This window comes from Salmo salar, chromosome 25 (assembly GCF_965601325.2).
Source record: "Salmo salar chromosome 25, fSalSal1, whole genome shotgun sequence".
Classification (NCBI taxonomy): domain Eukaryota; kingdom Metazoa; phylum Chordata; class Actinopteri; order Salmoniformes; family Salmonidae; genus Salmo; species Salmo salar.
Window position 1 is genome coordinate 38,632,322 of NC_138315.1, and position 17,854 is coordinate 38,650,175.

Below are 17,854 nucleotides of genomic sequence, written 5' to 3' on the forward strand. Positions count from 1 at the left end.
GTTAATTCTTTCCAATGTCAAGTAATTATCTTTTTGTTTTCTCATGATTTGGTTGGGTCTAATTGTGTTGTATCTCTCACTATCTTTAGTAGAGGTCCTTTTGAAGAATCAACAAAATACCCCCAGGACCCTAGATGGCCATCCACCTACTCATGTATATTTTCTTTCTTTTCTCATCCTTTCTTTTCTCTTCTTTCTGTTGTAATGAATAAAGTGAAGAAGTGTGTGACGGCCCTGAAGAGAAAATCACCTCAGGTGATACGAATCTAATTTCATTTGTTCGTTCCAATTTGAGGATCCATAGTCACAGGCGACCACGGGTGAAGGACATCTTTTCAGTTTCATTCTCTCGATCCATTATTTTCTCCTCCTCTTTTTTTCTTCTCTCATTCATTAAGTCTGGAAAGCTGAGGAAGGAGGGCCTTAGCTGTGGGATGGGTCCCAGAAATGGAACGCCAAGTGGTTTTGGAATCTCATTTAAAATCAAATGTATTGTTTATAGTTTTAAGAGGATACAAAATAGCATATAACTAACAGTTGAAGGTCATCTCCTTTGGACTTAAACCAAAAAAGTAATTGTTCCATTGAGGTCTCTGAATAGACAGTGTGGATGAATGTGTTCGAGCTGTGGGGGAAATTGTCTCATTTTAAGAGAGTCTGGACAGGTATTTTCTATCCTGACAGTAAAACCCAATAGCAGGAGATTCTTACATAAATTCTGAGTTGTTCCATGTCATTTCAGCAAACCATGACACCAATCACCTCTGATTGTTCTGAAATCGATTCCATAGTTAGAAACGGGTAAGATGGGATTCCTGAAATATTTTGCTGAAATTTTATTTGAGCTCTGAAAAATAAAAAATGTTTTCAAGTGGGTGGGGGAGGGGGGGTGAATCAGATTTAATATTGCAAATAGATTGTGGCTTCTATCACTGTGCAATGTAATTGCATCATTTCCAATCCCCATTATATATATTTCTATAAATATATATCATTTATTATATATATATATATATATATATATATATATATATATATATTAATAATAGTTAGTTATAGTTCCAGTCAATATTTGGACATTCAAGGATTTTTCTTTATTTTAACTTTTTTCTACATTGTAGAATAGTAGTGAAGACATCAAAACTATGAAATAACACATATGGAATCATGTAGTAACGAAAAAAAGTGTTAACCTCTGGACGGGCTCCGTCCCGTATGCGGGATCAACATCCAGCGAAAAATCCTATCGCCATTTTCTTTACAAATTTTTTATATATTTTTTCAAATATAGGACTATTGTATATCGTTTTATAGATACACCTCTCCTGAATCGAACCACGTTGTCCGATTTCAAAAAGGCTTTACAGCCAAAGCAAAACATTAGATTATGTTAGAGGAGTATATCGTAAAAGTAGCCACATAGCCATTTTCCAACCAACCACATGCATCACAAATAACCCAAAAACCGCTAAATGCAGCACTAACCTTTGACAATCTTCATCAGATGACACTCCTAGGACATCATCTTACACAATACATGCATTCTTTTGTTCGATAAAGTTCATATTTATATATAAAAACAGCATTTTACATCGGCGCGTGACGTTGACTAACTATTTTCCCTCAAATGCATCCGGTGAAACAGCGCTACAATTTACTAAATTACTATTCGAAAACATTTTTGAAATGTAATATTGTCATTCGAAAATTTATAGATTAACATCTCTTGAAAGCACCTGTAATGCCAGATTTAAAAATAACTTTACTTTACTGGATAATCACACTTTGCGATACTCAGAAAAATAGGCTACCGTTACAGGTCAGCGCCATCTTGGAACAATTGCATATCAAATCTACTCTTGTATACTTTTGTCAATAATCCCTTACCTTTGATTATCTTCATCAGAAGGCACTTCCAGGAATCCCAGGTCCACAACAAATGTATTTTCGTTCGAAAAAGTAAATCCTTTATGTTCCAATAGCTTGTTGTTGTTAGCGCGTTCTGAAGGCTGCTCCAAAAGTACCGTCGGCCGCGGGACTTCTCTCTCAACAAAATGCATTTTTTTTTTATAAGTTCATTCAAACATGTCAAACGTTGTATAACATAAATCTTTAGGGCCTTTTTCAAACAGAGCTCCCTTCTCTGCCCCTTCGGTTGCATTGTCTTTCTAAACGTTTCGAAAGGGGAGGGTAGCCAGGGGCGCCGGCGTCATAATGGTGATGGCCCTCTCCATGTGACCACTTTCCACAGACTCTCATTCTGTCAGTTTTCACAGTAGAAGACTCAAACCACTTTGTAAAGACTGGGGACATCTTAGTGGAAGCAATAGGAAGTGCTCAATGAACCATAGCTCACGGTGTGATTTATAGGCAAAGTGATGAAGTTGAGTCCGCAATTCAGAATTCCACATCCTGTTACGATCTGTCTCGGGGTTTTGACTGCCATATGAGTTCTGTTATACTCACAGACACCATTCAAACAGTTTTAGAAACTTTAGGGTGTTCTCTATCCACAAGTATTAATTATATGCATATCCTAGCTTCTGAGTTTGAGTAGGAGGCCGTTTAAAATGGGCACGAATTTTTTTCAAAATAGGCGAGCGTCAAGAGGTTAAACTGTAACGGGCGTCGTAAGGATTGGACCAAGGTGCAGCGGGAACGTGTATACTCATCCTCTTTATTAAATCAAAAGAAGGAAAAACAAACAAATCACGTATACAAAAAACGACCGACACTAAACAGTCCTGTCAGGTGCACAGACACAAAACAGGAAACAACTACCCACAAACCCCCATAGCACAAACACCCCTATACATAGGACCTTCAATCAGAGGCAACGAGGAACAGCTGCCTCCAATTGAAGGTCATTCAACAAACCCTAAACATAGAAATAGAAAGACTAGACTGAACATAGAAATACACTAACATAGAACATAGACCAAAAACCCCGGAACACTCTAAACAAACACCCCTCTTACATAAGCACATAGACCAACAAACCCCGAGACACTCTAAACAAACACCCCCTCTTACATAAGCACATAGACCAACAAACTCCGAGACACTCTAAACAAACACCCCCTGCCACGTCCTAACCAAACTACAATAACAAAATACCCCTTTACTGATCAGGCATGACATAAACAAATCAACATATATTTTAGATTTTAGATTCTACATAGTAGCCACCCTTTGCCTTGATGACAGCTTTGCACACCCTTAGCAATCTCTCAACCAGCTTCACCTGGAATGCTTTTCCAACAGTTTTAATGGAGTTCCCTCATATGCTGAGCACTTGTGCCTTCTTTTCCTCCACTCTACGATCCAACTCATCCCAAACCATCTCAAATTTGGTTGAGGTCAGATTATTGTGGAGGTCAGGTCATCGGATCAGCACTCCATCACTCTCCTTCTTGGTCAAATAGCCCTTACACAGCCTGGTGGTGTGTTGAAAAACAAGTGATAGTCCTAATATGCACAAACCAGATGGGATGGAGTGTCGCTGCAGATAGCTGTGGTAGCCATGCTAGTTAAGTGTGCCTTGAATTCTAAATAAATCACCAGCAGTGTCACCAGCAAAGCACTCCCACACCATCATACTTCCTCCTCCATGCTTCACGGTCGGAAACACACATGCGGAGATCATCCGTTCACCTACTCTGCATCTCACAAAGACACGGTGGTTGTAACCAAAAATCTAAACTTTGGACTCATCAGACCAAAGGCCAAATTTCCACCGATTTAATGTCCGTTGCTCATGTTTCTTGGACCAAGCAAGTCTCTTTTCTTATTGGTTTCTTTAGTAGGGGTTTCTTTGCAGCAATTAGACCATGAGGGCCTGATTCACACAGTCTCCTCTGAACAGTTGATGTTGAGATGTGTCTGTTATAATTTCTGAGGCTGGTAATTCTAATGAACTTATCCTCCTCAGCGGAGGTAGCTCTGGGTCTTCCTTTCCTGTGTCAGTCCTCATGACAGCCAGTTTCATCATAGCGCTTGATGGTTTTTGCGACTGCACTTGAAGAAACTTTGAAAGTTCTTGACATTTTCAGAATTGACTGACCTTCATGTCTTAACCTCCCTGGGCAAGGTGGGACGCTCGCTTCAGTATCCACTTCTTATATTACCTCCCTGGGCAACCTAGTCAACAGCTTTGGAATCGCGTGGCGCAAAATACAAATACCTCATAAATGCTATAACTTCAATTTCTCAAACATATGACTATTTTACACCATTTTAAAGACTCTCATTAATCTAACCACATTGTCCGATTTCAAAAAGGCTTTACAGCGAAAGCAAAACATTAGATTATGTCAGGAGAGTACCCTGCCAAAAATAATCACACAGCCATTTTCAAAGCAAGCATATAATGTCACAAAAACCAAAACCACAGCTAAATGCAGCACTAACCTTTGATGATCTTCATCAGATGACACTCCTAGGACATTATGTTATACAATACATGCATGTTTTGTTCAATCAAGTTCATATTTGTATCAAAAAACAGCTTTTTACATTAGCATGTGATGTTCAGAACTAGCATACCCACCGCAAACTTCCGGTGAATTTACTAAATTACTCACGATTAACGTTCACAAAATACATAACAATTATTTAAAGAATTATAGATACAGAACTCCTTTATGCAATCGCGATGTCAGATTTTAAAATAGCTTTTTGGCGAAGCACATTTTGCAATATTCTGAGTACATAGCCTGGCCATCACGGCTAGCTAATTTGACACCCACCAAGTTTGGCCCTCACCAAACTCAGATTTACTATAAGAAAAATTGGATTACCTTTGCTGTTCTTCATCAGAATGCACTCCCAGGACTTCTACTTCAACAACAAATGATGTTTTGGTTCCAAATAATCCATAGTTATATTGAAATAGCTCTGTTTTGCTCGTGCGTTCAGGTCACAATCAGAAGGGTGACGCGCGAGCGCACCCTTTCATTTCAAAATATTCCATTACTGTGCTTCGAAGCATGTCAAACGCTGTTAAAAATCTATTTTTATGCGATTTTTCTCATAAAATAGCGATAATATTCCAACCGGGTGACGTTGTATTCATTCAAAGGCTGAAATAAAAACATGGCGACTTCTCGTGACCACGCATCTCCAGTGTCACTGTCCTCAGCCTGACCAGTAACAAACAGAGCTGCTGTACTTCGCCCAGAGACTGCAGACATCTCATTCCACTTTCTGGCGCCTTCTGAGAGCCAATGGAAGCCTTAGAAAATGTCACGTTACAGCAGAGATGCTGTACTTTTGATAGAGATGCAACAGAAGAATAACAAATTGTCAGACAGGGCACTTCCTGTATGGAATCTTCTCAGGTTTTGGCCTACCATATGAGTTCTGTTATACTCACAGACAGACACCATTCAAACAGTTTTAGAAACTTTAGAGTGTTTTCTATCCAAATCTACTAATTATATGCATATTCTTGTTTCTGGGCAAGAGTAGTAGCCAGTTTAAATCGGGTACGTTTTTTATCCGGCCGTGCAAATACTGCCCCCTAGCCCCAACAGGTTAAAGTAATGATGGACTGTCGTTTCTCTTTGCTTATTTGAGCTGTTCTTCCCATAATATGGACTAAGTATTTTACCAAATAGGGCTATCTTCTGTATTCCACCTCTACCTTGTCACAACACAACTGATTGGCTCAAAGGTTTAAGAAGGAACGAAATGGCCTCCCGAGTGGTGCAGTGGTTTAAGGCGCTGTGCCACCAGAGATTCTGGGTTCGAGTCCAGGCTCTGTCACAGCCGGCCGCGACCGGGAGATCCATGGGGCGGTGCACAATTGGCCCAGCGTCGTCCGGGTTAGGGGAGGGTTTGGCTGGCAGGGATGTCCTTGTTCCTTTGCGCACTAGCGACTCCTGTGGAGGGCTGGGCGCGGTGCATGATGACACAGTCGCCAGGTGCACAGTGTTTCCTCTGACCCATTGGTGCGGCTGGCTTCCGGGTTAAGAGGGCATTGTGTCAAGAAGCAGTGTGTCAGGTCCTGACCAATATAAGTTGTTATTTTATATGGTAGAGTGGTCAGGGCGTGACAGGGGGTGTTTCTGTGTTTGTTCTATGTTTTCTATTTCTATGTTGTAGTTCTAGTTTGTCTATTTCTAGGTCGGGGTTTATTGGGTTGACCTTCAATTGGAGGCAGCTGGTCCTCGTTTTCTCTAATTGGAGGTCATATTTAGTAGGGGTGTTTCTGCATGTTTGTGGGTGATTGACTTTTGAGTAGTGTGTTGTCCTCTCTGTGTCACGGTTTGTTGTTTTCCTATTTTCAAGTATTTCAGTGTATTGCATTCAATTTCACTTTTAATAAATATGTGGAACTACGAACACGCTGCATCTTGGTCCGCTCCTTCAAACGGCCGTGACACAGTGTGGCTTGGTTGGGTTGTGTTTCGGAGGATGATTCCATATATGTTATTTCATAGTTTTGATGTCTTCATTTTATATATATATACTGCTCAAAAAAATAAAGGGAACACTTAAACAACACATCCTAGATCTGAATGAAATAAATAATCTTATTAAATACTTTTTTCTTTACATAGTTGAATGTGCTGACAACAAAATCACACAAAAATAATCAATGGAAATCCAATTTATCAACCCATGGAGGTCTGGATTTGGAGTCACACTCAAAATTAAAGTGGAAAACCACACTACAGGCTGATCCAACTTTGATGTAATGTCCTTAAAACAAGTCAAAATGAGGCTCAGTAGTGTGTGTGGCCTCCTGTATGACCTCCCTACAATGCCTGGGCATGCTCCTGATGAGGTGGCGGTTGGTCTCCTGAGGGATCTCCTCCCAGACCTGGACTAAAGCATCCGCCAACTCCTGGACAGTGTGTGGTGCAACGTGGCGTTGGTGGATGGAGCGGGACATGATGTCCCAGATGTGCTCAATTGGATTCAGGTCTGGGGAACGGGCGGGCCAGTCCATAGCATCAATGCCTTCCTCTTGCAGGAACTGCTGACACACTCCAGCCACATGAGGTCTAGCATTGTCTTGCATTAGGAGGAACCCAGGGCCAACCGCACCAGCATATGGTCTCACAAGGGGTCTGAGGATCTCATCTTGGTACCTAACAGCAGTCAGGCTACCTCTGGCGAGCACATGGTGGGCTGTGCGGCCCCCCAAAGAAATGCCACCCCACACCATGACTGACCCACCGCCAAACCGGTCATGCTGGAGGATGTTGCAGGCAGCAGAACGTTCTCCACGGCGTCTCCAGACTCTGTCACGTCTGTCACGTGCTCAGTGTGAACCTGCTTTCATCTGTGAAGAGCACAGGGCGCCAGTGGCGAATTTGCCAATCTTGGTGTTCTCTGGCAAATGCCAAACGTCCTGCACGGTGTTGGGCTGTAAGCACAACCCCCACCTGTGGACGTCGGGCCCTCATACCACCCTCATGGAGTCTGTTTCTGACCGTTTGAGCAGACACATGCACATTTGTGGCCTGCTGGAGGTCATTTTGCAGGGCTCTGGCAGTGCTTCTCCTGCTCCTCTTTGCACAAAAGCAGAGGTAGCGGTCCTGCTGCTGGGTTGTTGCCCTCCTACGCCCTCCTCCACGTCTCCTGATGTACTGGCCTGTCTTCTGGTAGCGCCTCCATGCTCTGGACACTACGCTGACAGACACAGCAAACCTTCTTGCCACAGCGCGCATTGATGTGCCATCCTGGATGAGCTGCACTACCTGAGCCACTTGTGTGGGTTGTAGACTCCGTCTCATGCTACCACTAGACTGAATGCACCGCCAGCATTCAAAAGTGACCAAAACATCAGCCAGGAAGCATAGGAACTGAGAAGTGGTCTGTGGTCCCCACCTGCAGAACCACTCCTTTATTGGGGGTGTCTTGCTAAATGCCTATAATTTCCACCTGTTGTCTATTCCATTTGCACAACAGCATGTGAAATGTATTGTCAATCATTGTTGCTTCCTAAGTGGACAGTTTGATTTCACAGAAGTGTGATTGACTTGGAGTTACATTGTGTTATTTAAGTGTTCCCTTTATTTTTTTGAGCAGTGTATATATATATATATTTATATATACAGTTGAAGTCGGAAGTTTACGTACACCTTAGCCAAATACATTTAAACTCAGTTTTTCACAATTCCTGACATTTAACCTCTATGGGCAAGGCGGGACGAATTCGTCCCAACTACGTAACAGCCACCTGAATTCAGTGGCGCGATTTTTGAATCGTTTGAAATACTATTACTTCAATTTCTCAAACATATGACTACTTTACAGCTATTTAAAGACAAGACTCTGCTTAATCTAACCACACTGTCCGATTTCAAAAAGGCTTTACAACGAAAGCAAAACATTAGATTATGTCAGGAGAGTGCCCAGCCAAGTTCATATTTATATCAAAAAACAGCTTTTTACATTAGCATGTGACGTTCAGAAAAAGCATACCCCCCGCAAACTTCCGGGGAATTTACTAACAGTTTGCTAAATTACTCATGATAAACGTTCACAAAAAGCATAACAATTATTTTAAGAATTATAGATACATTACTCCTCTATGCACTCGATATGTCCGATTTTAAAATAGCTTTTCGGATGAAGCACATTTTGCAATATTCTAAGTACATAGCCCAGCCATCACGGCTAGCTATTTAGACACCCGGCAAGATTAGCCTTCACCAAAATCATATTTCCTATAAGAAAAATGTTCTTACCTTTCCTGTTCTTCGTCAGAATGCACTCCCAGGACTTCTACTTCAATAACAAATGTAGGTTTGGTCCCAAATAATCCATCGTTATATCCAAATATCCTCTGTTTTGTTCGTGCGTTCTAGACACTATACGAATGGTAAATAACGGTCGGGCGCATGGCGCATGGCGTGACAAAAAATGTCTAAATATTCCATTACCGTACTTCGAAGCATGTCAACCGCTGTTTAAAACCAATTTTTATGCCATTTATCTCGTAGAAAAGCGATAATATTCCGACCGGGAATCTGCAATAAGCTAAACAGCCGAATGAAATTTCTCCACGGGGGCGAATCGTGCACGCGCCTCATTCAATGGTCCTCTGATCGGCCACTTGGATAAGGCGATAATCTGTTTCAGCCAGAGGCTGCCTCGTCATCGTTCAGGTTTTTCCCGGGTTCTGAGAGCCTATTGGAGCCCTGGGAATTGTCACGTTACAGCTAAGATCCTTACTCTTCAATAAACAGATGCAAGACGCACGACTCCTTGTCAGACAGGCCACTTCCTGCATGAAACCTTGTCAGGTTTTTGCCTGCCATAGGAGTTCTGTTATACTCACAGACACCATTCAAACAGTTTTAGAAACTTTAGGGTGTTTTCTATCCAAACCTGAACAATAATATGCATATTCTAGCTTCTGAGTTGGTGTAGGAGGCAGTTAAAAATGGGCACATATTTTTTCCAAAATTCTCAATACTGCCCCCTAGCCCAAAAAGGTTAATCCTCGTAAAAATTCCCTCTCTTAGGTCAGTTAGGATCTCCACTTCATTTTAAGAAGGTGAAATGTCAGAATAATAGGAGAGTGACTTATTTCAGCTTTTATTTCATTCATCACATTCCCACTGTCAGAAGTTTACATAGACTCAATTAGTGTTTGGTAGCATTGCCTTTAAATTGTTGAACTTGGGTCAAACGTTGTGTTTAGCCTTCCACATGCTTCCCACAATAAGTTGGGTGAATTTTGGCCCACTCCTCCTGGCAGAGCTGGTGTAACTGAATCAGGTTTGTAGGACTCCTTGCTCGCACATGTTTTTTTCATTTCAGCCCACATATTTTCTATAGGATTGAGGTCAGGGCTTTGTGATGGCCACTCCAAAACCTTGACTTTGTTGTCCTTAAGCCATTTTGCCACAACTTTGGAAGTATGCTTGGGGTCATTGTCCAGTTGGAAGACCCATTTGCGACCAAGCTTTAACTTCCTCACTGATGTTTTGAGATGTTGCTTCAATATATCCACATAATTTTCCTACCTCATGATGCCATATATTTTGTGAAATGCACCAGTCCCTCCTGCAGCAAAGCACCCCCACAACATGATGCTGCCACCCCCGTGCTTCATGGTTGGGATGGTGTTCTTCGGCTTGCAAGCCTCCCCCTTTTTCCTCCAAACATAACAATGGTCATTATGGTTAAACAGTTTCTCCAAAAAGTACGATCTTTGTCCCCATGTGCAGTTGCAAACCGTAGACTGGCTTTTTTATGGCGGTTTTGGAGCAGTGGCTTCTTCCTTGCTGATCGGCCTTTCAGGTTATGTCGATATAGGACTTGTTTTACTGTGGATATAGATACTTTTGTACCTGTTTCCTCCAGCATCTTCACAAGGTCATTTGCTGTTGTTCTGGGATTGATTTGCACTTTTCACACCAAAGTACGTTCATCTCTAGGAGACAGAATGCGTCTCTTTCCTGAGCGGTATGACGGCTGCGTGGTCCCATGGTGTTTATACTTGCGTACTATTGTTTGTACAGATGAACGTGGTACCTTCAGGTGTTTGGAAATTGCTCCCAAGGATGAACCAGACTTGTGGAGGTCTACAATTTCTTTTCTGAGGTCTTGGCTGATTTCTTTTGATTTTCCCATGATGTCAAGCAAAGAGGCACTGAGTTTGAAGGTAGGCCTTGAAATACATCCACAGGTACACCTCTAATTGACTCAAATGATGTCAATTAGCCTATCAGAAGCTTCTAAAGCAATGACATAATTTTCTGGAATTTTCCAAGCTGTTTAAAGGCACAGTCAACTTAGTGTATGTAACTTTTGACCCACTGGAATTGTGATACAGTGAATTGTAAGTGAAATAATCTGTCTGTAAACAATTGTTGGAAAAATGACTTGTGTCATGCACAAAGCAGATGTCCGAACCGACTTGCCAAAACTATAGTTTAACAAACATTTTGTGGAGTGGTTGAAAAACGAGTTTTAATGAGTCCAACCTAAGTGTATGTACAATACACTTCCGACTTCAACTGTATCTCCAGTGTATCGTCTGTGTTTAAAACCTGTCTGATTAGGATAAATAATATCAGACAATAACTTAATTCTATGCGCTATGCATTTTGCTAGAATTTCATCACAACACTGAAGTATAAGGGGCCTCCAATTTTTTTCATGGACTGGATCTTTATATTTACCCCTGGGTCCTGTTTCAGTAATTGTGAAATCAGACCTTCTTGTTGAGTATCTCATAATCTACCATTTTTATAGGAGTGGTTGAAACATGCTAATAACGGTCCTGTGGGTACATCAAATAAAGTTCAATATACCTAAACTGGTATGCCATCCAGCTCTGGAGTTTTCCCGGATTTAATGTCTTTAATTGCATCAACAAGTTCCTCCTCTGTAATTTGGCCTTCACATGAGTCTTTCTGTACAGCTGTTAATTTTACATTATCAATAGGAAAAAAATCCTTACTACTTACTCTGGTTAGTGGAGAAAGAGGAAACTGAAATGAAAATATATGCTTAAAGTACTTTTTTTATACTTTCAAAATATAGTTTGGTGAATTATGGGTGACTGTCATTTATAACAAGTTTCAGTAAAAAGAAATTGGAGCATTTCTATGTTGAAGATTCAAAAATAATTTGGTTTATTTTTCTCTATATTCCATCCAGTTTGATTTCTTTTTATAATATATTACACTTGATCTTTCTTGAATAAGTTCCTCCAGTTATTTTTGTTTTCCTCTAACTTATTCTGTTCTTCTATTGTTGTCACGGTTGTCGTAGGAAGGAGCGGACCAAAGTGCAGCGTGTGTGTCTTTCCACATTTTATTTTCACTGTGAAACTATGCAATACATATAAATGAACTGAATAACAAAACAACAAACCGTGACGCAGAGGTGAAACATACACTAACTCAAAGACAATCTCCCACAAACCCAGGTGGGAAAAACACCTACTTAAGTATGATCTCCAATTAGAGACAACGATGACCAGCTGCCTCTAATTGGAGATCACCCCAAACAAAACCCAACATAGAAATACAAAACTAGAACATGACAACATAGAAAAACTAAACTAGAAAACCCCCGTCACGCCCTGACCTACTCTACCATAGAAAATAACAGCTTTCTATGGTCAGGACGTGACAATTGTACAGTTTTTATTGATATCTATGAGTACTCCATATATTTTCTTTGTTGATATGAACTCTTTAGACCTATATTGCTTTTGTTTTAAAGATGAGTATTGAATTGCATGGCCTCTAAAGACACATTTAAAAGTGTCACATACAATATGGGGATCTGCTATTATGTTGGAAAAAGTCCGTTATGAATAAGGCTGTGGCGGTCATGAAATTGTCAAGCAAATAACTGTCGGTCTCACTGTAGTTGACCGTTAATTAACTTCAACACATTTAGCATCTCCTGGCTTCTACACATAGCCTACAAGCCATTTTAAAAAGTCTAATAAATACATGTAATATAGCCTACACCTTCACAATAAATCCATTATTTATTTTAGACAGGTCTAAAGAAGCATGATATGAAGAAAATGTCGTCTATTTCAGAAGAACAGAATAGCATACTCTGAGTTGTCCTTATGTTAGGTCCTGATGTGGCTATGCCAAATGGCTGTGGGCTACACTAGTTCATTTAGCAGACAGGAATTGCTTATTATTCCATGGCATTATTTTATATTATGTTAAAGCATGAAGAATACAACTGAACAAAGCTAAAAAAAATATAAATATTTTCTCGAAACGATTTGATGGAGTGCACACACGCAGCAATTCTGTGTTCAGCGGTTAAAAAGGAAATAGCTACTCCTATATGCTTAATTTTGAGTTATTAATGTAACTTTATTTGTTATACAGATGTTGGGCTATATGTTTTGTTTTTAATACATTGTAAGGCTGCATGATGAGACTCTAATGATGATTTGAAAACATTTGCTTGAAAGGCATGAGCTCTGCTTAGTTTTTTGCGCAGGCTGTACACACTCCAATAGTCTCTCATTCACAATTTGACAAGCACTTGATAATGTCTAGAATTTCACAGTGGCATCCCCTTTGTGGCCGTAACGCACACAAAAAAAAATCCATGCCTTTTTTGGGCCTGGAGTGCTGGGTTGTGCCTTTCTCCCTGAGTGTATTCCGTGATCGGGTCTTTCTCACAGGCTACAAGTTAAGATAAACTACGTGCGTCCTTATTCAATTTCGAGAAGAACTGTCCACATTTACTTCTCGTCAGCCAACAAGATGAGTAGGCCCAACGAACAGCAAAAGCACTAGCCTATGTCAATCTACTATCCCCCATAGTACAAAAGTTGACCTATTCTATTCTCTGTGAGAAATAAATATCCCAAACATAGTCTGGAACAGCTGTGGGATGTGATAGATGCCAAATTAATACAACCACTAGCATCCCAAGAACGTTTTTATGCAATGTGGCTGACATGACAGATCAGAACGATTAGCTTGAAATGTTAATAAAGCTATTTCTTCACATTATAAGCACAGCAATGCACACGTGGCAGTAGGATATAAGCGTGAATGTGCCATCAGCAGAAAACACCATTATCAAAAGTGACCGCAAATGCAATTATGCATGTAATGCTTTTATTATATAGGTGCATTTTTATGATGAAAATGATCTTTCCCAAACTTGAAACTCACATGCTGCTTATGTATACAAGTTAGGCTCTACACCCCTTGTAAAGTGGATTAATGTGCTTCATTTTAAGAAGTTACTTGGCCACTTTAGTTGTGATACAAACCTTCTTAAACATATAGGCCTATGGGCTAGGCCACATTAGGTGTGCGACTATGATTCAAACAAGTCTAAAAAAAAAGCCATTGTTTCTTATGCTGGGCATCATTCACAAGTGGATATTTTTTGCATCTAACTTTCTCACTCATCATTAATCACGATTAATTCAGGATTATCCGTAATCATGGTAGAATCATCATTCATGTAGAAGTGTTTAGAAAAATATTCTGTTCTCATTTACAATAAAAATAACACAATACATTGTTTCTATTAATTTCTATTGGGCACAAAATCATCTGAAACACAACCAAAACAAAGAGTAAATGTATCCAACAAACGTGTAGAGTCACAAGCTTGATATAGTCATTGCTTGCAGTCTGAGGTCCTGAGAGCTCTGGAGCAGGTTTTCATCTCCCCGTAATTTGCCCTGTTGATCTTTGCTTCGATCCTGACTATTCTCCCAGTCTCTGCCGCTGAAAAACATCCCCACAGCATGATTCTGCCACCACCATGCTTCACCGTAGGGATGGTACCAGGTTTACTCCAGATGTGACGCTTGGCATTCAGGCCAAAGTAGTTTAGTGGAAGTAGTTTATTGGAAGTAGCTTAGTGGAAGTAGTTTAGTGGAAGTAGTTTAGTTGAAGTAGTTTAGTTGAAGTAGTTAAGTGGAAATAGTTTAGTGGAAGTAGCTTAGTGGAAGTAGTTTAGTGGAAGTAGTTTAGTGGAATTAGCTTAGTGGAAGTAGTTTACTGGAAGTAGTTTATTGGAAGTAGCTTATCAGAAGTAGCTTAGTAGAAGTAGTTTAGTGGAAGTAGTTTAGTGGAAGTAGTTTAGTGGAAGTAGTTAAGTGGAAGTAGCTTAGTAGAAGTAGTTTAGTAGAAGTAGTTTAGTGGAAGTAGTTCAGTGGAAGTAGCTTAGTGGACGCAGCTTAGTGGAAGTAGCTTAGTGGAAGTAGCTTAGTGGAAGTAGCTTAGTGGACATAGTTTAGTGGAAGTAGTGTTAGTGGAAGTAGTGTGAAAATGTGTTAAATATGGGTACTTAAAAAAATTACAATTAAAATCCTGATCCTTTTGATTTATTTTTTATCTGTTTTTGATCTGTTTTTCCATGTCTGAATCTGTTATTCAATACGTTTCTATGGGCTAGCAGCAGTAAGCCCCCCCCCCCCATTTAAGTTCCTTAAATGTGCTGAGTATGTTCCAAAGCCGAGCAACTGTCCTGGTACCCTTCCCAGAAAGATGTAGGAAGGTTGTACGCAAAATAATCATATGCCAACAACACTCTCACTATGAAATATATGATTATCAGCACATTTTGTGCTAGCTGGGCTTCGCTTTCATGGGTCACCACGCTAATTTTACAGGGAGAAAATGAAACACACACACACTCACAAATTCATACACACACAAAACACACACACTGGAAAATAACATATTAGTCCATTTAAATGCTGGTCATGACTCACATCAACACCATTATCCCAGAAACCTTAGACCCATCCCAATTTGCATACCGCCCCAACAGATCCACAGACGATGCAATCCCTATTGCCCTCCACACTGCCCTTTCCCACCTGGACAAAAGGAACACCTACTTGAGAATGCTATTCATTGACTACAACCCTAGACCCACTCCAATTTGCATACTGCCCCAACAGATCCACAGATGATGCAATCTCTTATGCACTCCACACTGCCCTTTCCCACCTGGACAAAAGGAACACTTAGGTAAGAATGATTTTCATTGACTACAGCTCAGCATTCAACACCATAGTGCCCTCAAAGCTCATCATTGCAACTGGATCCTGGACTTCCTGACAGACCGACCCCAGGTGGTGAGGGTAGGTAACAACACATCTGCCACGCTGATCCTCAACACGGGGGCCCTCAGGTGTGCGTGCTCATTCCCCTCCTGTGCTCCCTGTTCACCCATGACTGCATGGCCAAGATCGACTCCAACACCATCATTAAGTTTGTTGACAACACAACAGTGGTAGGCCTGATCCCCGACAACGTTGAGAAATACTTATTTTCTACATAATGTTTCTGCAACCGTATCTTACGGCAGAAAATAGCTTCTGGATATCAGGACAGCGATCACTCACCTCGGATTAGACAAAGATTTTTTCAACAACAAGCAAGACTCACATGATATTCTTCGACCTCCTACCGCAAGGCACTTCAGAGGGTAGTGCGTACATCATTGGGGCAAAGCTGCCTGCCATCCAGGACCTCTACACCAGGTGTTGTCAAAGGAAGGCCCTAAATATGGTCAAAGACCCCAGCCACCCCAGTCATAGACTGTTCTCTCTACTACCGCATGGCAAGCGGTACCGGAGTGCCAAGTCTAGGACAAATAGGCTTCTCACCAGTTTTTACCCCCAAGCCATAAGACTCCATAAGACTCCTGCACCTGAGCCACCTCCAGGATAGGTGGGTTGGGGAGGGAGGGTGTAGCACAGTGCCGTCGGTGACGGCAGCCACCCTCCCTTCCCTCCCTTATTGTTTAGGGGTTATTGTTTATGGGTTTTTTGTTGGTGTTTTCTGTTGGTAGGTGCATTCCGGGGTCTGCACCTTGAGGGGGGGGGGGGGGGGGGGGGGTACTGTCACGTCCAGACCAGCAGATGGAGCTATTGTTTTAGTTTTGGGGTCAGGACGTGGCAGTTTTGTGTATGGGGAATGTTTGTATTGTTGATTGGGACTTCCAATTGAAGGCAGGTGTGTTGAGTTGCCTTTGATTGGAAGTCCTATATAGCTGTGTGTGTTTTTCTTTGGGGTGGTGGGTGGTTGTTTTGCACTGCGTTTTTTAGCCTGCAAACTGTTGCTGCTGTCGTGTTTATTGTTTCCTGTGGATGCTTTACTCCTTTTGTTGGGTAAATAAATATGAGTATTCACATACCTGCTGCGCCTTGGTTCATTTCTGAAGACAGCCGTTACAGTTAGCTAGTTATTAGCCATGTTATAGATAAGTGTAGGTCAGCAATGGGGAGTTACTGCTTCCTACAAGAGCACAAAACGTGTAGGCTACATTTCAAGCTGTCTTTGAAAAGCTAGTCAGGTAAAAAGCTTGTCATAATTAAATGGCCATTGTTGTATTTTGATGGGGACTTGAATATGCAAATAAGCCATTAGTCAGAGGGGTAGCCTATATTGTCTAATTCTCTGTATTGTAATAATTTATTTTATTTTGTAAAGTGGTTTATTTCATCATACAACATAATACAATGCAATGTACAGTCACCTATTTGGCCCATGGTGTTACAGACCAAGTAAAAAATCATGAATTAATCTCAAGTCCTTCTTAATGCACTTTTTTTTTTTTAAAGTCTCATGCAATGTTGGCCTGCATTGAACACCACATATAGGCTACTGTAGGCTATATCATATAAATGAAAGCTATTTTCATGTGAAATTGTTATGGGATTTGCTGCATAGTTTTTTTTGGTAGGCCTACATTCTCAAATAGCCCCAATAGCCTATTTTCTACAGTCTAAAACTGTAAGATACAGCCTCAGTGTTCACCGTAAACGCACGCCGGAAGTTGCACAAAGTACTCACAATGTTCAAGTTTCCACTCACAAGACCAAAAATTTGCTCAGTGTCCCAAAACATTTCAGGGAACATTGCTTAGCAGGATAGGAAAATTGTCCAATTCACGCAATTATCAAGATTACATTCCTGGTCATCCCTATTGCCTTTGATCTGGCAGACTCAATAAACACAAATGCTTCATTTGTAAATTATGTCTCAGTGTTGGATTGTGCCTCTGGCTATCCATTAATAAAAAAAAAAAAGAAAAACGTGCCGTCTGGTTTACTTAATATAAGGAATAAAAATGATTTATACATTTACTTTTGAAACTTTTAAGCAATTACATTTACTTTTGATACTTAAGTTTATTTAAACCAAATACTTTTAGACTTTTACTCAAGTAGTATTTTACTGGGTGATTTTCAGTTTTACTTGAATCATTTTCTATTAAGTTATCTTTACTTTTACTCAAGTATGGCAATTGGGTACTTTTTCCACCACTGATTGAGACGAAGCCCACACACAAAAAAAAAACCTGGATCTCTAGCTTAACCTGTAGTTGTTGACTCTCTTCAAAAGTAAAAGATCATATTCCT